At 40.5% G+C, this 23,866-nt stretch overlaps 1 protein-coding gene across 1 annotated transcript in view; it reads left to right on the top strand.

Annotated features, from left to right (window-relative positions):
* The window catches only part of LOC110151943 (myomegalin), a 235,849-nt gene that overhangs the window by 56,950 nt on the left and 155,033 nt on the right, over nucleotides 1–23,866 (top strand).

Genomic DNA, 23,866 nt, shown 5'->3' with positions numbered 1-23,866 from the left:
AAGGAGGGCAAAAGATATCAGAGTTTTGCCAAGAGAACACACTGTTCATAACAAATACCCTCTTCCAACAACAAAAGAGACAACTCTATACGTGGGCATCACCAGATAGTCAATACTGAAATCAGGTCGATTGTGTTCTTTGCAGTTGAAGATGGTGATGCTCTAAACAGTCAGCAAAAACAAGACTAGGAGATGACTGTGGCTCAGATCATGAGCTCCTTATTGCAAAGTTCAGGCTTAAATTGAAGAAACTAGGGAAACCACTAGGCCATCAGGTATGACCTAAATCAAATCCCTTATGATTATACAGTGGAGGTAACAAATAGATTTAAGGGATTAGATCTGACAGAGTGCCGGAAGAACTACGTATGGAGGTTTGTAACATCGTACAGGAGGCAGTGATCAAAATCATCTCAAACCAGGCCGCCCGCCAGTGCCGCCAGCTCCTGCTCCATCGCCCCAGGCCCTGGCGGCTCCACCCCTGCCTCCACCTTCTGATTGAGCTTTGCATGTTCCACTAACCCAGGGAGGTCGAGGGTGGAGGCACCCGGCTTCAGCTGACTTCTAGGGCAGAACACTAACCTGACCATGGCGGGCCTGCCGCACTCACCCCAATAAAAGCAATTTCAACCTCAAAAAAAAAAAAAAAAACCATCTTAAAGAAAAAGTAATGCAAGAAGGCAAAGTGGTTGTCTGAGGAGGCCTTACAAATAGCTGAGGAAAGAAGAGAAGCAAAAGGCAAAGGAGAAAAGCAAAGATATACCCAACTGAATGCAGAGTTCCAGAGAATAGCAAGGAGAGATAAGAAAGCCTTCTAAAATGAACAGTTAAAGAAACAGAGGTAAACAATAGAGTGGGAAAGACTATAAATCTCTTCAAGAAAACTGGAGATATCAAGGGACTATTTCACGTAAGGATGGGCATAGTAAAGGACAGAAACAGTAAGAACCTAACAGAGGCAAAAGAGATTAAGAAGAGGTGGCAAGAATACACAGACAAACTATACCAGAAAGGTCTTAATGACTCAGATAACCATGATGGTGTGGTCACTCGCTTAGAGCTGGACATCCAACAGTGTGAAGTCAAGTGGGCCTTAGGAAGCATTACTGTGAACAAAGCTAGTGGAGGTGACAGAATTCCAGCTGAGCTATTTAAAATCCTAAGAGTTAATGCTGTGTAAGTGCTGCACCCAATTATGTTAGCAAATTTGGAAAACTCAGCAGTGGCCACAGGACTGGAAAAGATCAGTTTTCTTTCCAATCCCAAAGAAGGACAATGTCAAAGACTATTCAAACTACTGTACAACTTCACTAATTCACATGCTAGCAAGGTTATACTCAAAGTCCTTCAAACTAGGCTTCAACAGTATATGAACCAAGAACTTCCAGATGTACAAGCTGGGCTTAGAAAAGGCAGAGGAACCAGAGATCAAATTGCGAACATTCCTTGGATCATAGGGAAAACAACGGAATTCCAGAAAAACAGCTACTTCTGCTTCGTTGACTATGCTAAAGACTTTGACTTTTGTGTTGAACACAACTAAACTGTGGAAAGTTCTTAAAGAGATGGGAATACCAGAACACCTTACTTACCATGGACTGGTTCAAAATTGGGAGAGGAGTACGTCAATGCTGTATATTGTCATTCTGCTTTTTCAATTTATATGCAGAGTATATACATTATGAGAAATGCTGGACTGGATGAATCACAAGCTGGAATCAAGATTGCTGGGAGAAATATCAACAACCTCAGATATGCAGATGATACCACTTTAATGGCAGAAAGTGAAGAGGAACTAATGAGCCTATTGATGAGGGTGAAAGAGGATACTGAAAAAGCTGGCTTGAAACTCAACATTTAAAAAACAAAGATCATGGCATCTGGACCCATCATTTAATAACAATTAGATGAGGGAAAAGTGGAAGCAGTGACAGATTTTATTTTCTTGGGCTCCAGAATCACTGTGGATGGTGACTGCAGCCATGAAATTCAAAGACACTTGCTCCTTGGAAGAAAATCTATGACCAACCTAGACAGCATATTAAAAAAGCAGAGACATCACTTTGCCAACAAAGATGCATGTAGTCAGAACTATGGTTTTTCCAGTAGTCATGTACGGATGTGAATGTTGGAACATAAAGAAGTCTGAGCCCTGAAGAATTGTTGTGTTTGAATTGTGGTGCTGGAGAAGACTCTTGAGAGTCCCTTGGACTGCAAGGATATCAAACCAGTCAATCTTAAAGGAAACCAACCCTGAATATTGGAAGGACTGATGCTGAAACTGAAGCTCCAATATTTTGGTTACTGATTTGAAGAGCTGACTCATTGGAAAAGACCCTGATGTTGAGAAGGATTGAAGGCAGAAAGAGAAGGGGGCAGAGGATGAGATGGTTATATAGCATCACCGATTCAATGGTAGGAATTTGAGCATATTCCAGGAGATAGTGGATAGAGGATCCTGGAATGCTGCAGTCCATGGGCGGGCAAAGAATTGGACATGACTTAGCGATTGAACAACAATGGCATGAATATTCTTATCATAACAATGTCTCTTTTAAGAGCATTTATCCCAATAACTTATGCACTGTTAGCTATGTACTGAGCACTGTGGTTCATGAGCTATCACCTGTACCACTGATTCTGTTGTATCATTTTTATCCCTGATTACTTCTCAGATAAATTTAGGGAGTTTAAATGGCATGCTGAGAATCTGTAGTTTGGCTGTACTGAGCCCAGGAGATCTAGTCAATTGGTTAGCATTACATTCTCTATTGCTGGCTTGGAGCACTCTGGGTATCTGGATACTGTTTGCACCACAAACAGTTGAGTTGGCTCAACCACAGCCATTTGCTTCTCAACAAGAATTGGCATTGTTGCTTGAAACTCTGGATTTAACTCTTGAAGTGCTCTGCATCTTGATAGGGTTATCCTTAGTGTTGTGTTAGTTGCTCAGTCGTGTCTGACTCTTTGCGACCCCATGGACTGTGGCCCGCCAGGCTCCTCTGTCCATGGGATTCTCCAGGCAAGAGTACTGGAGTGGGTTGCCATTCCCTTCTCCAGGGGATCTTCCTGACCTAGGGTTCAAAGCCAGGTCTCCTGCATTGCAGGCAGATTCTTTACTATCTGAGTCACCAAGGAAGCTTGGCCAAAAACAAAATTACTGACAATGTAACACACGCTGCCAGCTTCCTGTGCCCTGGCTTGATCCAAGGAAGTCTGCACAATAGAACCTATCTACTGGAATTTGCAGGTGGCTCAGTGGTAAAGAACCTGCTTGCCAGTGCTGGGGACCTGAGAAGCAGGTTGGATCCTTGGGTTGGGAAAATCACCTGGAGAAGAAAATGGCAACCCACTCCAGTGTTCTTGTCTGGAGAATCCCATGGACAGAGGAGCTTGGAGGGCTACAGTCCATAGGTTCGAAAAGAGTAGGACAGGACTTGCGACTGAGCACAGCACTGGAATTTGTATGACCTGGAAAGAGCACCCAGGATTTCTCACATCCCTGTCAGCTAAAAAAGGAAAAAGCTCTCTGATGCCCCCTGGGGGTTACCCAGGAATTAGGACACACATGAATATTGTGTAAAAATTGCCCCGAGATGTGTGGGTTTCTTTCATTCTCGAATGGATAGCTTTTGATATAAAATAATAAACATTCCACTTCAAAAAAGGGTTACTAAAGCAGTATTGACATGAGTTTACCCGCCATTTTTCTCAATGTATAAATGGAAATGTTTCACTAGGACCTAATGTACCAGACATTCCTGTGGATAAAGAATATGTTCCGTATAATGTGTGCCTGAGAACTGAAACAGCCTACTCTTGGTTTTTTTTTTTTTTCTTTTTGCTCAGAGTTGTCATGGTTACTGTTTTGTTTTTTTTTTAAAAGACAGAGTTTGCAGGAATATTAAATGGCTTTTGAGGACCAAACCTCTGAACAGCTGTGGTGCTAGTGGTAGGAGTGGGGGTGGTACCATCCAACCCCTTCCTCTTTGTTCACCTTTTGCATCAGCTGCAGTGCAGAAAGGGTGAGCAGAGCTGTGTGCGTGTGTTCTATGCGTGTTAAGTTGCTTCAGTCGTGTCTGACTCTTTGCGACCATACAGACTATAGCCCCCAGGCTCCTCGGTCCAAGGGATTCTCCAGGCAAGAATACTGGAGTGGATTGCCATGCTCTCCTCCAGGGGATCTTCCCGACCCAGGGATCGAACTAGCATCTCTTACGTCTCCCGCATCAGCTGGTGGGTTCTTTACCACTAGCGTCACCTGCAGCACCTCTCAAAGCTGTGTGGGTGCTCGCTGAAAGGTAGTCTGCCTGCATGTGCCTTGTGGTTGAGTGGTGATTTGGCCTATAGAAATGATGGGTAGGATGGATGGCTGGATGCTGTGAGAGAGGACAAAATAATAGGCTGAGCTGGTTGATGAGCAGGGATCAGCTGACTTTCAACTGTGGAGTCCTAAGTCTTTTTCTCTTAGCATTCAGGTCTAATATCACTGATTAGTCTTTATTGCTCAATGCTGGGAACCATTGACAGAAATCAAGCTAGGATACAGTTGTTGTTTTTCAGTCACTAAGTCATGTCTGACTCCTTGTGACCCTATGGACTGAAGCTGGCCAGGCTCCTCTGAACTCCACTATCTCTTGGAGTTAGCTCAGATTCATGTCCATTGAGTCGGTGATGCTATCTAACCATCTCATGCTCTGCTGCCCTCTTCTCCTTTTGCATTCAATCTTTCCCAGCATCGGAGTCTTTTCCAATGAGTCAGCTCTTTGCATCAGGTGGCCAAAGTATTGGAGCACTTGATGCAAAGATGAAGAGAAAAGGCCAATAAGAGATATATCTTCAATATCTTCTCTCTACGTGTCAAGCACTAAGTAAATAACAGAAAGGCTACAACATACGTATTTGTCAGAAAGGTCATTGTCAGTAAACCAAGCTGTGTCCTGCTCACAGGTCTGTTCATTCTTACATCCATTCATCCATCCATCTGTTCTGTAGACTTTGAATGATAACACCTGCTGTATGAAGAACCTCCATGAAAGGATTTGAAAATTAGAGGAAATATTAGTTAGAAAAGAAGTGTAAGAGGGAGAGGGACACATTCCAGTGTTCTACCCTAAAACTCTAAATAATATGATATTTTCTCCAAAGTTTAAATCATGCATTCAGTAGCCTTGGGATAAAAGTTGAGAGCTATACTAGGAAAGGGGAAAGGGAAATATTAATGTTGAAGGTTTTGTGCCAGAGAAGGGTCGGCTCCTCCAGGGCATGAAGCAAACATCCAGGGGATACAGGCTTGGGCTGAGCAGCCAGGAATCTATCTGTCTTAGTCCACTCAACTGCTATAACTGAGACTGGGCAGCTTACAAATAACAAAACTTTATTTCTCACAGTCTTGGAGGCTGGAAGTCCAAGAATGGGGCACCAGCATGGTGGCTTAGATGATAAAGAATTCACCTGCCATGCAGGAGACTTGGGCTCGATCCCTGGATTGGGAAGATCCCCTGGAGAAGAGAATGGCAACCCACACCAGTATTCTTGCCTGGAGAATTCCATGGACAGAAGAGTCTGGTGGGCTGCAGTCCATGAGGTTGCAAAGAATCTGACATGACTGAGCCACTAACACTTTCATTGTCATGGTTACCTTCTGGTGAGGGCCCTTTTATTGGCTCATTGCTGATGCCTTCTCACTATTTTCTTACCTGGCAGAAGGTGTTAGAGATCTTTCTGAAGCTTCTTTTATAAGATACTAATCCCAAAGGCCTATCTCCTAACACACTACCATCGTCCACGAGGAGTAGGATTTCAGCATATGAATGAGGGGGCTTGTGCATTCAGACCATGACACCATCCTGACTTTAGTTATCCTGCAACAAACACTTGACCACTGTAAATAAAATGCCATTCCTATCCTTAGTTATAATCTACTGGGAAGTACAGACATTGCATTAAGTATAATACAAGGTGTCCCTATCATAAAGATAAGGACAGTGCACTCTGAGATCTTGAGAGAGAATGTTTAATTTTATTAAAGGACAGAGAAGGGCAGCCAATCAGAGGACACCTCTCCTGGGGGCTGCACATTCAATGAGGTCTTAAAATCCAAATTAGATTTTTACTAATCAGAGAAGGAGATAATAATATTCCAGATGGAGGGGAGATTTGGGTGAAAGGAAGAGAAGTAGATTCATAAATAGACTGGGCTAGATGGATGCTCTGGTCTGAATGTTTGTGTTTCCTCCAAATTCATATGTTGAGATCCAGACCCCTAGAGATGATGGCATAGGGGGGTGGGGCCTTTGGAAGGCGCTTAAGTCATGACGGGGGAGCACTCATAGATGAGATTAGTCCTTATAAAAGAGGCTCCAATTATACTGAATTATAATTATCAGAAATATAAAAGGCACAAATGTATGATATAGTAATATATGTGCTTCTTTGTTAATCTTTAAATAACAATGTCTACCAGTGTACCTAATAATTAAACTTAAGTAATGATAGGTATTAAATGTCATTTTGAGATCTACAACAATAGTAATGCATCATGAAAATATCTTCAATTTCTATGGAAACAGTCTCTGCCACTGCTGTCCACATTCATAATGGAAGAAAACATGTAAATAAAAATGTCACTTTTCTCACTAAAAAAAAAAAAAAAAAAATGCTCCAGAGAGATCCCTAGCCCCTTCCACCATGGAGGATACAAGGAGACATCTGTGACCCAGAAGAGAACCCTCCCCTGGCCGGGCTGGAACCATGATCTGAGACTTCTAGGCTCCAGAACTGTGAGAAATAAACTTCAGTTGTTCACAAGCTACCCAGTCTGTGGGATTTCCCTAAAGCAGCCTGAACAGACTTAGTCAAGGGAGGTAAGGAGGGAGACTTGGAGCAAGGAAAGAAGTAATAGTAAAGGTATTTAATCAGTAAAAAGTAATTGATCAGTAATATGATGGCTTTTGAAATATTTGTTGATGTAGGAAATTCTAAGGGAAAGAGCCTTTGATTCCAGAGTAAGTAATAATGAACTAAAAATGTAAATACTGGTACATTATGGAAAATACATCATTGGTCAATTAACAAGTGGAAGTGACAGCATCTTTCTTCAGTATGTTGATGCAGGAAGAAGGAGCAAAGGGAACAGAGCTTCCAAGATACAGTTTCTTCCCTTTTCTTGCATTCTCTGTCCCTGACCAACAGTATGAGTGGGTAGAGAAGGATGGACAGGGCGAGGGGGGTCAGAAATAGTGACACAGGTGAGCCTGTTCAACTTTACTCTGGTAGGTGTAAATTAACAGGTATTGTTTCCCGTGGTAAAAAGAGTTTTGCTTAGTATGTATGCTTCATTTGTACTTTTTGAAGGAGTGAATTAATTTTAAACCTTGTCAACTTTGTTTTATTATTGTTAAAAATATTTATTTATTCATTTATTTGGCTGTACCAGGTCTTGGTTGCAGCACAAGGGATCTAGTTCCCTGACAGAGTCTTAGCCACTGGACCACCAGGAAGGCCCCATCAGATTTGTTGTAAAGACACTCCTCTCTCTGCCCCATTGCCAGAGAATACATTGATGGAGTGATTTCTGTTCTTTCCAGAACTGTAGACTTGAGAAGTGGGTTAAGTGCCTCTCAAAATAAATTGCCTTATTTTGTCTTTATGCACCTGCATGAAACAAGCATCATTGTCCCTGTTTTTAAATGAGAGACCCCAAAAGCCCAGAACCAGATGGCTTCACAGATGAATTCTACCAAACAATTAAAGAGCTATCACCTATCCTACTCAAACTCTTCCAAAAAATTGCAGAGGAGGGTAAACTTCCAAACTCACTCTATGAGGCCACTATCACCCTAATACCAAAACCAGACAAAGATGCCACAAAAAAGAAAAAAGAAAACTGCAGAGCAATATCACTGATGAACATAGTTGCAAAAATCCTTAACAAAATTCTAGCAAACAGAATCCAACAACATATTAAAAAGATCATACATCATGACTAAGTGGGCTTTATCCCAGGGATGCAAGGATTCTTCAATACTCACAATGTGATACACCACATTACCAAATTGAAAGATAAAAACCATGTGATTATTTCAATAGATGCAGAGAAAGCCTTTGACAAAATTCAACATCCATTTATGATTAAAAACCCTCCAGAAAGCAGGCATAGAAGGAACATATCTCAACATAATAAAAGCCATATATGATAAACCCATAGCAAACATTATCCTCAATGGTGAGAAATTGAGAAAGCATTTCCCCTAAAGTCAGGAACAAGACAAGGATGCCCACTCGCACCACTACTATTCAACATAGTTTTGGAAGTTTTGGCCATAGCAATCAGAGAAGAAAAAAAAATAAAAGGAATCCAGATTGGAAAAGAAGAAGTAAAACTCTCACTGTTTGCAGATGACATGATCCTCTACATAGAAAACCCTAAAGACTCCACCAGAAAATTACTAGTGCCAATCAATGAATATAGTAAAGTTGCAGGATATAAAATCAACACATAGAAATCCCTTGAATTCCTATGCACTAACAATGAGAAAACAGAAAGAAAAATTAAGGAAACAATTCCGTTCACCATTGCAACGAAAAGAATAAAATACTTAGGAATAAGTCTACCTAAAGAAACAAAAGACCTATATATAGAAAACTAAAACACTGATGAAAGAAATCAAAGAGGACACAAATAGATGGAGAAATATACCATGTTCATGGATAGGAAGAATCAATATAGTGAAAATGAGTATACTACCCAAAGTGATATATAGATTCAAGGCAAGCCCTATCAAGCTACCAGTGGTATTCTTCAGTGAACTAGAACAAATAATTTCACAGTGTGTATAGAAATACAAAAAAAAAAAAACTCAAATGGCGAAAGCAATTTTGAGAGAGAAGAATGGAACTGGAGGAATCAACCTGCCTGACTTCAGGCTATACTACAGGGCAACAGTCATCAAGACAGTATGGTTCTGGCACAAAGACAGAAACATAGATCAATGGAACAAAATAGAAAGCCCAGAGATAAAGCCACACACCCATGGACACCTTATCTTCAACAAAGGAGGCAAGAATATACAATGGAAAAATGACAGTCTCTTTAACAAGTGGTGCTGGGAAAACTGGTCAACCACTTGTAAAAGAATGAAACTAGAACACTTCCTAACACCATACACAAAAATAAACTCAAAATGGACTAAAGATCTAAACGTAAGACCAGACATTATAAAACTCCTAGAGGAAAACATAGGCAAAACACTCTCTGACATAAATCACAGCAGGGTCCTCTATGACCCACCTCTCAGAGTAATGGAAATAAAAGCAAAAATAAACAAATCGGACCTAATTAAACTTGAAAGCTTTTGCACAATGAAGAAAACTATAAGCAAGGTGAAAAGACAGCCCTCAGAATGAATAGCAAATGAAGCAATGGACAAAAAATTAAAAAAAGTATACAAGCAACTCCTCCAGCTCAATTCCAGAAAAATAAGCAGCACAATAAAAAATTGGGCCAAAGAACTAAACAGACATTTCTCCAAAGAAGACATACAGATGGCTAACAAACACATGAAAAGATGCTCAACATCACTCATGATCAGAGAAATGCAAATCAAGACCACAGTGAGGTACCATCTCATGCCAGTCAAAATGGCTGCTATCAAAAAGTCTACAAATAATAAATGCTGGAGAGGGTGTGGAGAAAAGGGAACCCTCTTACACTGTTGGTGGGAATGCAAACTAGTACAGCCACTATGCAAAACAGTGTGGAGATTCCTTAAAAAACTGGAAATAGAACTGCCATACGACCCAGCAATCCCACTGCTGGGCATACACACTGAGGAAACCAGATCTGAAAGAGACACGTGCACCCCAATGTTCATCGCAGCACTGTTTATAATAGCCAGGACATGGAAGCAGCTTAGATGCCCATCAGCAGACGAATGGATGAGGAAGCTGTGGTACATATACACCATGAAATATTACTCAGCCATTAAAAAGAGTACATTTGAATCAGTTCTAATGAGGTGGATGAAACTGGAGCCCATTATGCAGAGTGAAGTAAGTCAGAAAGAAAAACACTAATACAATATATTAATGCATATATATGGAATTTAGAAGGATGGTAACTATGACCCTATATGCGAGACAGCAAAAGAGACACAAGTGTAAAGAACAGACTTTTGGACTCTGTAGAAGAAGGCGATGGTGGGATGATTTGAGAGAATAGCACTGAAACATGTATATTATCATATGTGAAATAGATCACCAGTCCAGGTTCGATGTATGAGACAGGATGCTCAGGGCTGGTGCACTGGGATGACCCAGAGGGATGGGATGGGGAGGGAGGTGAGAGGGAGATTCAGGGTGGGGAACACATGTACACCCATGGCTGATTCATGTGACTGTATGGCAAAAACCACCACAATATTGTAAAGTAATTAGCCTCCAATTAAAATTAAAAAAAAATAATTGAGGGACCCAGGGCACATAGAAATTGTGACTTTCAGAATCATAGAGTTTATATACCATGTCCTGACAGGTTATTGGGTTATTTTACACAGTCATAAGTCAAATGGCCACAGTCATGTGTTGAGAAAAATTCATTCCTCTATGCTTTCTCACTGATCACAGCACCCAACCCATCCCCAGCATCTCTGGGATGAGTGAGACAGGAGCAGCACATAGATAATACTAGCTAACCTGTGTTGACCACTTCCTGTGTGTCAAGTAGGGTTCTAAGTATCAATATGTACAGTATCATCTCATTTAGTGCTCATGGCAACCCTGTGATGAAAGCATGATCATCACCCCAATTTATAGCTGAGGAAATAAAGGCACAAAGAGAGTAACAAAGGAACTTACCCAGTGTCTCATAATACACTGAGAATACTTGACATTTTTTGTGACCTAAAACAGTAAGTGCTTTCTGGTTGGTGATAATGAAAGTACTGGCTCATATGGGACTGGAGTCATGAACTGCTCCTATTTATATGGGCACAGAGCGCAGTTTCGTCTTTCCCAGGTAAATTGTAAATCCATTTTGTCTCCCAATATTCTCCATCAGTTCAGTTCACAGTTCAGTCGCTCAGTCGTGTCCGACTCTTTGTGACCCCATGAACCACAGCATGCCAGGCCTCCCTGTCCATCACCAACTCCCAGAGTCTACCCAAACTCATGTCCATTGAGTCGGTGATGCCATCCAACCATCTCATCCTCTGTCTTCCCCTTATCCCTCTGCCTTCAATCTTTCCCAACATCAGGGTCTTTTCAAATGAGTCAACTCTTAGCATCAGGTGGCCAAAATATTGGAGTTTCAGCTTCAACATCAGTCCTTCCAACGAACTCCCAGGACTGATTTCTCCATCATACGCTTTCTATTCTGTAATTTTGAACTGCTTGCAATTAAAAGCTGTTTCATACTTCCCAGTCTTTGTTCCAGCTGTTTCCTCTGCCTGGAATACCTTTTCTCTCCTATTCTTTCGCTGGTTAAAGCCTGCTTATCCTTTAAGTTTTAGTGCAGGGCCTGTTTTTTCTTTGTTTGTCTTTAGGATGCCTACCCTAATTCTCCAATCTCAAAGTATCTACTTAGATTCTAGGCAGTTCAAGGGCAGAGAAACCTCTTCTTCTTCTTCCAGTCTCTAGAACCTAGCATAATCAGAGTACACAGTAAGTGCTCAGTAGATGTTCATCAACTAAGCTAAACTTGTTGAAAAGTGTTGACAATTGTTATGTTGTATTTGTATTCCCCCTGGCCTCTGCTTCAGTATTCACTGAGTAAGTAAAATAATTCTGAGGAGGGTATAGGCAAAAGAATCAGACACAACTTAGCGACTAAACAATAACAAGACACTTTTTAGACACTTAACATATTTTATTTTAGTTCTTCTTCGGTTCCTTTTCCTAACTGCTGAGATAGATATTATATTACATTCATTATATGAATGAGGAGACCCAGACTCAAAGAACTCCATGAAAGCTATAAAGTGGCAGAGCCACAGTAATGCCAAGAGTCAAGGTTCTTGGGGAAATGAAAGGACTATTCAGAAGGAGAGGTTACATTAGTGAAATGTGTGCAGTTTGGTTTTATGCAGAGAATTAAATGTCAAATGCTACAGAAAAGCCATGGAGTTAGTGGATATCTGTGGTTTTAAGGTCTAGAGGAGGCCTCCACTGCCCTCCCCTGTTTACACATTCTCTAATAATGTTGTCTTTAACATGAAAATGCCAGCTAGACCAGCTGCAATGTTTGCTTAATTATAGTCTGAACCTAGCTTTTCCGGGCAGTCTGAATCCAACCACAGTGAGTCAGCCCGTTGAGGCCCCACCCATCCTGGCCGACTTTTCCATTTGGGTCTTGAAGTCTGGTGTGAAGGTGGGGATGAGTCCTAAAATGAACTTTTCTACCTTTATGGAGATCTGAGTTATCACATCCTGGGTTTCCTGTTCTAGTTTAAGTGAATCTGGGTCATGTCGCTTCTGCCTTTAGGTCAAGCCATTTCAAGTGCTTCTTGAGTTTCTCTGTAATTATACCCTTAGAAAATGAATGCTACTGGTTAAGTGCATTTTCTTTTTTTCTTGTTTAAATTTTTAAATGGCATTTATCTTCCTCAAACCACAGTGCCCCAGGCATACTGGTATTCATTTGACTACTGTCTTGAGACTTTCACAAAGTTATTAGATGAGAAGGGAAGGAGGGTAAATCCTAAAGTTTTGGCAGTCATAAGCACAGAATATTTTTCTTCTTGTTAAGCATGACTTTTCAGAGGGATTCCACACAGTCATTCCACAGAACTTGGGCAACTTTCATTCCTAAGCAACATTGCCAAAAATAGGCATCAAATGAATCACATTTTTCTTAAGAACTATAAATAAAAAGAATGACTCTTAGTGCTGTAGATGATGCAGAGATGTATATGAGTTACCATTCTCAGAGACTATATACTCTGATTAGGGACATAAGAAATTTAAATTACACAAAATTTAACTTAAATAACATCTAAGGGAACAGAATTTCCTGGTGGCTCAGATGGTAAAGAACCTGCCTGCAATGCAGGAAACCTGGGTTCGATTCCTGAGTCAGGAAGATCCCCTGGAGTAGGGAATGGCAACCCACTCCAGTATTCTTGCCTGGAGAATCCCATGGACAGAGGAGCCTGGTGGGCTATAGTCTATGGGGTCACAAAGAGTCAGACACGACTAAGCGACTAACACTAATACACACATATGCATGTAACAGAGCATCATAGAGCAATATACTGGCTTGGAAGGATGTCTGTAATAACAGTTACAAATTTAAGAATAAACAACGACAACAATTTGAGTATTACATAAAATAAGATCTCATTTTAAATTTTTTTTTCATTTTTATACCATTTTTAAAGGCTACTTTCCATTTCCATTATTAAAAATATTGGCTATTTTCTCTATTTTGTATAATACATCCCCGAGCCTATCTCACACCCAACAGTTTGTCTCTCTCACTCCCTCACCCCCATATTGTCCCTCCCTTCTCACTGGTAACTACTAGTTTGTTCTCTATATCTGTGAGTCTCCTTGTGTTGTTTTATATTTACTAGTTTGTTGTATTTTTTAGATTTCACATAGAAGTGATATCATAGTATTTATAAGCTCTCATTTTTGAGGGAGAAAAAATAGAAATGTCTGGAAGGACATATACCAAAATATTTAAAGTGATTAGGTCTGGGTGAAAGGATGAGCCATGCTTTTTGCCTTCTTTAGAACTTTTTGTATTATCTAAATTTTGTGCATTCACTTTATTTGTCTAATTATTCAACAAATATTTCTAAAATGCTTACTATATACAGCATAGTGTCTTAAGCACTGCAGATACAGTAATGGATATGCTGACTTGGTTCCCGCCCTTACAGAGCTTACAGATCAGCCAATTACAACAGAATTTAATCATCACAATGCTTTGGAAGCACTCAGCAGGGGCCCTCACCCAGACTTTAGGATTAGATAGGCTTTCTTTGGGCTTCCCCGGCAGCTCGATGGTAAAGAATCCACCCTCAATGCAGGAGATGTGGTTTTAACCCCTGGGTCAGGAAGATCCCCTGGAGGAGACCACGGCAACCTACTCCAGTATTCTTGCCTGGAGAATCCCCATGGACAAAGGAGCCTGGTGGCCTACAGTCTATAGGGTGGCAAAGAGTCGGGCTTGACTGAAGTGATTAAACATGCATGCACACAGGCTTCCTTTAGTAGTGCTTCCCAGGTGGCACCAGTGGTAAAGAATCCACTTGCCAATGCAGGAGACCTAAGAGACGCAGGTTCGAACCCTGGGTTGGGAAGATCCCCTGGAGAAGGAAATGGCAACCCACTCCAGTATCCTTGCCTGGAGAATTCCATGGACAGAGGGGCCTGGCAGGCTGTAGTCCATGGGGTCGCACAGAGTCGGACATGACTGAATCAACTTAGTATGCACGCAGGCTTCTTTAGTGGGTAATATCTAAATCAAGTCCTTAGGGGCTAGTTGGAGATAGTGAAGTCAGAGCTGAGTGGAAATTGAAGAGGAATGACTTTTCAGGCTTACACTGCTACCCTTGAAAAGTCCTGGAGGCAGCAGAGAGCAAGTTCAGAAACAGAAGGTTTTTGTCGTGGTGGAGGCACTAGAGTGTTGACTGGGATTCAAGTTGGTTTTATCTCCCCCTCTTTACTCTGAACTCATGGTCAAAGCCTTATTGTTACAGCCATGGTTGTCCATGGTGTCACTTTGAACTCAGCTCTTATGCCTAGAGAAAGTTCTAACTGTGTGTTTAAGATCACCTTCTTTGCTAGGGAAGAATGGAGAAAGAATTAATGAAAATTTAGAACAGTAAATGAGGCCATAAATTTACACATTCCCCTTGAATATGAAAAGCTCAGCAAACAATCTTTCTGGGTCCAACCAGTTGTAAACAAGCAACAGTAACTCCTGCTGGTGTTGGTTGGGCCAAACTGCAGGAGAATCTAGTCTGGAGTCTAGTTCTTGGAGCTCCCAGCATCAGTGCAGCACAACTGTTGTTTTGGCATGGAGCTCATTTAACTGTCTCTGACAGTGCTATTTCTGGCTGGGCCATTTATTTTTGGTGACCAGGGAAGTTGTTATGTGTTTTGTTTTGTTTTTATATAGTTCGTAGAGCTGTAATGTGATGATGATGACACTGGGTTATTCCAGGATTGGGGGTGATATGGGTATGTATCCATGGTGGGGGAAGACAGCAGAGACTTCACTGGAACCCCTGTCCTAACTACACAATGACACTGCCTAAGACCGGGTTTATTTATCGACCTGATGTAATAGCTCTGTTGTTAGCTGTCTTGCCATCAGGCCAGTTATTTCAAGAAAAGGCTGTGTAGAGGATGGGTATTTGTATGCTTCTGGGCTTAAGGGGGAAAAAACTAATGATATTGTTAATATTTTGGCATTTAAAAAACTCTGAACTTCAGGGATTATGTTGAAATATCAGAAACAGAGTTTCAAAACAGCGATTTGTTTATTTTGCAACCCAAAAGAAAAAAAGCGAGATGTTTACAGAGTTCTCAGTCTGCTTTCTGAGGCAGGCGTCAACAGCTGACTTCTGGAACACTGGACAGAAACCATGTGTGGAGGTGAAAGACCAAGTTAATTGACTTTGATTGACATTTTCCTCATTAGAATGTTCTGCAGAAGTTATGCATATTCTTCAGAGCATCCTAATGAGTATGTTCTTCCTGTGTCAAAATATAAAGTGGACTGTGTGTTCTTTCTATTTTACTGTAAGGATGTAACAAAACTTTAATTTTTGATTGTTGATGTTGTTCTTCAGTCACTCAGTCGTGTCTGACTCTGCGACCCCACGGACTGCAGCACACCAGTCTTCCCTCTCCTTCACCATCTCCTGAAGCTTGCTCAAATGCAAGTCCATTGAGTCAGTGATGCATCCAACCATCTCATCCTCTGTCGTTCCCTTCTCCTCTTGCCTTCAATCTTTCCAGGCCTCAGGTTTTTTACTGATGAGTCAGCTCTTCATATCAGGTGGCCAAAGTATTGGAGCTTCAACTTTAGCATCAGTCCTTCCAATGAATATTCAGGACTGATTTCCTTAGGATTGACTGGTTTGATCTCCTTGCAGTCCAAGGGACTCTCAAGAGTCTTCTCCAACACCACAGTCCAAAAACATCAATTCTTTGGTGCTCAGCCTTCTTTTAGTCCCACTCTCACATCTATACATGACTACTGGAAAAACATAGCTTTGACTATACGGACCTTTGTTGGCAAGGTAATGTCTCTGCTTTTTAATATGCTGTCTAACTTTTCTTCCAAGGAGCAGGTATCTTTTAATTTCATGGCTGCAGTCCCCATTGGCAGTGATTTTGGAGCCCAAGAAAATACACTGCTTTTGAATACCCTGTCTAGGTGTATCATAGCTTTTTTTCCAAGGAGCAAGCGTCTTTTAATTTCATGGCTGCAGTCACTGTCCACAGTGACTTTTGGAGGCCAAGTCTGTCACTGTTTCTATTGTTTCTTCATCTATTTGCCATGAAGTGATGAGACCGGTTGCCGTGATCTTGGTTTTTTTTTTGAATGCTAAGTTTTAAGTCAGCTTTTTCACTCTCCTCTTTCACTTTCATCAAGAGGCTCTTTAGTTCCTCTTAGCCTTCTGCCAAAAGGGTGGTGTCATCTGCATATCTGAGGTTATTGGTATTTCTCCTGGATATCTTGATTCCTATTTGTGCTTCATCCAGCCCGGCATTTCACAAAATGTATTCTACATATAAGTTAAATAAGCAGAGTGACAATATACAGCCTTGACGTACTTCTTTCCTGATATGGAACCAGTCCGTTGGTCCATGTCCAGTTCTAACTGTTGCTTCTTAACCTGCATACAGATTTCTCAGGAGGCAGGTAAGGTGGTCTGGTATTACCATCTCTTGAAGAATTTTCCAGTTTGTTGTGATCCACATAGTCAAAGGCTTTGGCATAGTCAATGAAGCAGAAATAGATGTTTTTTTTCTGGAATTCTCTTGCCTTTTCTATGATCCAACGAATGTTGACAATTTAATCTCTGGTTCCTCTGGCTTTTCTAAATCCAGCTTGAACGTCTGGAGGTTCTCAGTTCACATAGTGTTGAAGCCTTGCTTGGAGAATTTTGAGCATAACCTTGCTAGTGTGTGAAATGAGTGCAATTCTAACTTTTGATAGAATATAGTAATCCATGAGTATTTAATAGTGATGGCCACTTAGAGTATACATTATTTAGTCTTTATGTTAGGACCCCATAATCTAAGTAGGAGTTGATATACATTTAGAAATGGTCAGTTCTAAATAACTTGCTTTGAATTGAATTGAATTGAATTGGATCTTTGTCGTAAAAGAATACTTTGTAAAGGCAAAGGACTGTACATGTTATTTCTCCCAGCTTTGGTTTTTTTTCTTCTTCTTTTTTAAAATAACAGCTTTATTGAAATATAATTTACATATAGGATTAATCCTTTTAAAGTGTACAGTTCCATATCTTTTGTATATTCAATGAGCTGTGCAACAGTTCCCTCTATCTAGTTCCAGGACGTTTTCATCACTCCCCCTAAACCATCATACCCATTACTAGTCACTCCCTGTTCCCTCTTTCCCCAGGGCCTGGAAGCCACTCATCTAATTTCTCTATGGATTTGTCTAGTCTGAAAAATTTGTATAAATAGAATCATACCATATATGACTCTTTGTGCCTGGCTCATTTCACATTAGAATAACATTTTCAAGGTTCATTCATGTTGTAGTCTGTGTCAGTAGTGTTCTATTATACGAATATATTAAACTTTGTATGTTCATTCTTCTCTCTTTGTATATTTGGGATGTTTCTACTTTTTTCACTATTGTGAATGATGCTTCTATGAACATTCATATACAAGATTTTATGTGGACATATGTGTTACTTCTCTGGGGTATATACCTAGAAGTGAAATTGCTAGGTCATGTAGTTACCCCATGTTTAGTCCTTTGAGGACTAGCTTTGGTTTATTCATCTTGAAAATGGAGAAAGCTATGTTTTACAGAGGGTCAGGTAGTCAGATCCTCTGGGGTCACAGGAATATTATTTATAATGAAGGATACATTTTGAAAAGATGCAGGGACCTGGTGTAGAAGTAGACAGACCTTATTAGTCACATGGGGAGTCTTAGAGTCACAGGGGTCTCTAGTGTCATGATGAAGACCATGAGTATGAAATGTGGGTCAGGCTGTTGGAAGTTGCAGTCTGTGCACTTCCACTTTCTAGATAAGCTTACTTTCCTAGAGTGCAAAATGGCTGTAATAGATAATCCACTTACTTCACAGTGTTGTGGTGACAATAAATGAAATAATACATGTAATGGAAACATTTTGTATATTGTCAAATCCTATACAAGTGATTGTTGTGAAGATAGTATAATTATATCTACTTAATTTTGTAATACAAGTCAAAGTCATTCAAAACAGACCATAATTAAACTTTTGTATTTCTTCAACTTAGATTTTATCCAAAAAGCATAGGGACTCCCAGACAGACAGATGTATTATAAACAAAATATTTATATGTGATACAAACCATCCTCCTTCTTCCTGCCACATCCCTGCCTATCCCCACCCTCCAGTCCAAAACAAGTAGGGTTCCACTACACTCCAGCCATTGGTTGGCTTTCCCATAGGGCTGTTTTGAAAATATGACAGTTAGCAAAGTCTATGGAGGGTCATCCTTAGGTCCTAGTCATCATTGCTGATTTTATCTTGGAAATATGTCTTTTATGCTCACTAGTCTCCTCTTTCTCTTCCTGCACACAAGGCAACCAGAGCATTCAATCTGAACAGCTAGACTCCCGTTACCTTTTAAGGCTCTGCCATGAGAGAGCTGGTGGGATGCTCTGAGATTCTTCAAGAAGTGACAGCTCTCTCATTGGTGCTGCCTTTGATAATAATATTGTTTCTATGAGAAAATAGGTTTCAAACTAGAACCTCAGGATAGCTAAGGACCTTAAAAGCTCTCCAGAACTAACTCCTAGCTAATGTGTGAAGATGATAGACAGGGAGGCCTGGAGTGCTGCAGTCCATGGGGTCACAAAGAGTTGCACATAACCGAGCGACTGAACTGAACTGAACTGAATGTGTGAAGATTTTAACAATATCCCCAACAAGTGGTTCTTAAGTTTCAGTTGATTCTTTTTTGTGGCAGGAAATTTACTATCTTTCATAATGTTATGCTAAGTAAATATTTGATGTATGAATGTATGGATGCTGCTGCTGCTGCTAATTCACTTCAGTTGTGTCCGACTCTGTGCGACCCTATAGACGACACCCACCAGGTTCCCCCATCCATGGGATTCTCCGGGCAAGAACACTGGAGTGGGTTGCCATTTCCTTCTCCAAGGCATGAAAGTGAAAAGTGAAAGTGAAGTTGCTCAGTTGTGTCCGACTCTTAGTGACCCCATGGATTGCAGCCCACCAGGCTCCTCCGTCCATGGGATTTTCCAGGCAAGAGTACTGGAGTTGAGTGCCATTGCCTTCTCTGGAATGTATGGATGGAGGGTGGCAATAAGTTCATTACATCCAACTCTACTAGAGAATTTATTCTTATATCTAATTGAAAGCTACATTCAATTCCTAGTTTCATTCCATCTAAATAGTTTTTTTAAAAAATAATGAATTTTCACAAAGTACATTAAAATATCTGACCATGCAATAAAACAATAGGACATGCGAAGAACAAGAAAACATTTGTCCATGTATCCCATATCTAAATTTTAACATATATTATTTTTGCTAACATGGTACAGATATAATTGCAACACTCTTAATAACCTATGTGGATCCCATCTCCTGAATTTTTCCTACAGTTAATTACTGTTAAGTATTTTTCTTGAAGTGACACAATTAGATAATTGCAGAACTGAGATGTGAACCCAGATGTCCTTGGTTCGAAAGCCATTGCTCTTTCCGCAGTTCTGCGTTTCCTCACCTAGATAGGTATATATACTAGTGATAACATTTATCACCAGTTTGTAAGTGGACAGCATTGATAACATATCAGGGGTTACTTGAAAACTATTCTCCTGTCCCTCTGCTTACCATATTAACTTATTTAAGAATTTTTTTGTTTTCATGAAATGTTAAGACATGAATTATCACAGGTATCAAGTTAGTGGAGTTTAAGTTGCAGGACTTCCCTGGTGGCTCAGACAGTAAAGCGTCTGTTTACAATGTGGGAGACCTGGGTTTGATTCCTGGGTTGGGAAGATTCCCTGGAGAAGGAAATGGCAACCCACTTTAGTACTCTTGCCTAGAAAATCCCATGGACGGAGGAGCCTGGTGCAGGCTACTGTCCTTGGGTCACAAAGAGTCGGACACGACTGAGCAACTTCACTTTCTTTCTTAAGTTGCAGAAGTTTTATTATATTTGAAAAGAATGTGCCAATTAAGATGATTAATCATTTTTAGTGAAATGGAACTATATTTTTAGGAGAGGGATTGTTAAGACATTAATATGTCTTCAAGCATTTCCATTATAAGAACTGTCTGGGGGGTCTGAATATGATTAAGCAAATGTGAGGCTGAGTTTTTTTAAAGGCTGACTTGACAGTTGGTTATGTTAATGGGGCATGACATACAACAGCTGGCTTGTAATCTACTATTGTTGGCATTGATTGAGTTCTTAGTAAAGTCTTATTTCTAGTCTGGTCTAATACATTAAGAAGCGGTGGGAAGGAGAAATTAAGAAAAGAGCAGGGGAGAGCCATTAATGTTTGGAAAACATATTTTGAGATAAGAGTAAAGATTTTTGATGTACTGTGTACAAAAGGAAGAACAAAGACAGAGGCACTGCCCCTTGTTCAAGAACATGCATGTGTTTGTTTCCTTAGCAGGGCAGAGCTTATCCAGAGGTCTGAGAGGCCCTGATTGAGAAAGTCTAGTGTGCAGCCCAGGTGTGTTTTTTGTTTGTTAAAGCCACAAAACACAAACAAGTAAAATAAAGCATAAACCATAAGCAAATAAACAGTCTTCCTAGTAAGAGGTTCCTGGCCCTCTGGCCCTGCCTTCCTCCTCAGCCTTTGTTCAAACTGAGAGCCAGGATCTGCCTAAAGGAACAAAGTTGGACTCCTCATCCTGAATTTCCATATCTTTCTGAAATGGTTCTTTACTTCCCATCTTCTCTGTCCCTCACACAGGACAGCCTGTGCCCCTGTTTCAGTCCAGTTGGTCATCTGCACCATGGCTTATGTTCCACCCACCTAGAGTGCCTTGCATTCTCCCTGTAGTCTGTACAAACTTGATTCATCCTTTAAGGAGAGCTAAAATGTCATTTCTCTCTGGAACCTTCTCTGGTAGCCTCTTTTTCCTAATTTCTGTAGTTTTTACTATTTGTATAGTTTATACTATCCTTTAATTGTTATTTGTCCTATGTTATATTATTCCCCATTTTTTTCAGAACACTTGTTCACACTTCAGATTCTGCATTATGTATTAAAATTAGCCTGTTAGAATAATTTATTTTACTTATAAAATTACCTTTAGCTATGTCCTTCATCCTACAAGAACTGTGGAGTCTTGTACACACATTACATTCTATTAGGATTAAATCCAGTGAGGTCAAAGTCAGCATGTTAGTTATGCAACCATTCTTTTATTCAACAAGTATTTTCTGAGCACCTACTATGTGCCAGGCACTATTCTGGGTACAGACAACATAGAAGTGAACAAAACAGGCCCAAATCCTGGCTTGCTCATGGAGTTTGCATGCTAGTGGGAGAGACAGACAAGAAAGAAAATAAGTAAATACAATATTTTAGAAGATGATAATGCTATGGGATTAAAAAAAAAAGTGAAGGAGATAATGGAGGGCTGGGGTGAGGCATAGGGTGAGTTGCAATTTTAAACAGGGTGGTCACCTCATTGAGGAAGTGACATTTGATCCAACACTTGAAGAGAGTGAGGAAGAGAATCATGCAGATAACTAAAGAAAGCATGCCATTCAGAAGGATCAATTAGCTGACAGGCCCTGAGAGGGAGGGGGTATTTTGGTATTTTTGGTATTTTTGAGAAACAGCAAAGAGAAACCATGTGGCTGGAGAAGGGTATGTAGGGGGAGAGTAGCAAGGAAGAAAAGTAAAAGGGCAGAAGAGGGGCTCCAGATTACTCAGGGCCTTGGGCCTTATGGGCTAATGAACGGATTTAGCCTTTCAGTCTTAGATAGGAAGCCACTGGTGGTTTCCAGCAGAGGAGTAATCTGATATCTTAAAAGGCTCACTGTGGCTGCTGTGCTAAGTATCACTGCTATTAGGGGAGGAAGGGTGGGAGCAGGAAGACCAGTTAAAGGACTATTCAAATAGCCTAGGGGAGGGACTTCCCTGGTTTCCAGTGGCTAAGACTCTGGGCTCCAAATGCAGGGGACCCGCATTCAATCCCTGTTCAGGGAACTAGATACCACATGCCACAATTAATGATTCTGCATGCCACGACTGAGACCCAGTGCAGTCAAATAAATATTAAATAAATAAAAGCACTTTAAAAAAATTAGCTTAAGGGAAAGATCACAATATCTTGGGCCAGAGTGGCAAAGGTACCAGCGGCAGTGGTGGTGGATAGATTCTCTGTATGCATTGAAAGTAGAATTAGGCAGATTTATAGACAGATGAGATGATGTCTATGAAAAAGAAGAGTCAAGAATAACTCAAAGTTTGGGGCCCAAACAACTCCAAATATGGGTGATTACAAACTGAAATGTGATCCAAAAAGGAAGAAACATATGTGCTGGGAAAAATCAGGAATTCAGTTTTATATATCATGACTGTGAGATATCTGGATTCAACTGGAGATTTCTACTAGGAAGTTAGATATAGATTGGAATTCAGGAGAAAGATCAAGATGGGCATATAAACTTAGAAATTTTAGTAAACAAAACATCACTTTTCTAGTCATCATTCTAGCAGATGTAGTTTCTTTGGAACCATTAAAACCAACTTTTCTATATTATTGGAGAATTATAAGAATAATATAAGCAAGCTAGCCCATATTAAACAGGTCAAATCAGCAAAAAAGAAATACATATGCAATACTTATCTGTTCATTGAAGTGAAGAAAAAGTCACTCAGTCATGTCCAACTCATTGTGACCCCATGGACTATATAGTTCATGAAATTCTCTAGGCCAGAATACTGGAGTGGGTAGCCTTTCCCTTCTCCAGGGGATCTTCCCAACACTAGGGATCGAACCCAGGTCTCCTGCATTGCAGGAGGATTCTTTACCAGCTGTGCCACAAGCGAAGCCCAAGAATACTGGAGTGGGTAGCCTATCTCTTCTCCAGTGGATCTTTCTGACCCAGGAATCGAACCAGGGTCTCCTGCATTGCAGATGGATTCTTTACCAACTGAGCTACCAGGGAAGCCCTACTTAACAAATATTTAGGGAGTACTTCCTAAATATTCTGCAGTGAGAATATGAAGATACAAAGTATGCCTTGCCAGCCCTCAAGACACTCTAGTCTGATTGAGGTGATTGTATACTGTAGCAGAGTGGGATGAATGAAATGGAGAGGTCTTCTTGGCAATTGTGGGAGCTGAAAGAATGTAGAAAGACATTTCAGTCATTGACCCTTGGGCAGCTTACAGACTATTGGGTTGGTCAAAAGTTCATTGGGGTTTTTCTGTAAGATGTTATGGAAAATCCTGAATGAACTTTTTGGCTAACCCAATAGTTAGACAGACACATGAAAAGTTAAAAGCTCTAAAATGTATAAATAAACCTGCAGGACAGTAGAAAAGCAATACCATGAGGCAGCATATGAGCACTTGCCAAATGTTAATATTTGCCTTAGGTGCTCAAGAGGAAAGTTTTTCCAGTCTGGCTAGCAGGGAAGACTTTGAA

The sequence above is a fragment of the Odocoileus virginianus genome, chromosome 5, assembly GCF_023699985.2.
Source record: "Odocoileus virginianus isolate 20LAN1187 ecotype Illinois chromosome 5, Ovbor_1.2, whole genome shotgun sequence".
Lineage (NCBI taxonomy): Eukaryota > Metazoa > Chordata > Mammalia > Artiodactyla > Cervidae > Odocoileus > Odocoileus virginianus.
The sequence above is the reverse complement of the archived record's forward strand: the minus strand, read 5'-3'. Positions and strand labels throughout refer to the sequence as shown.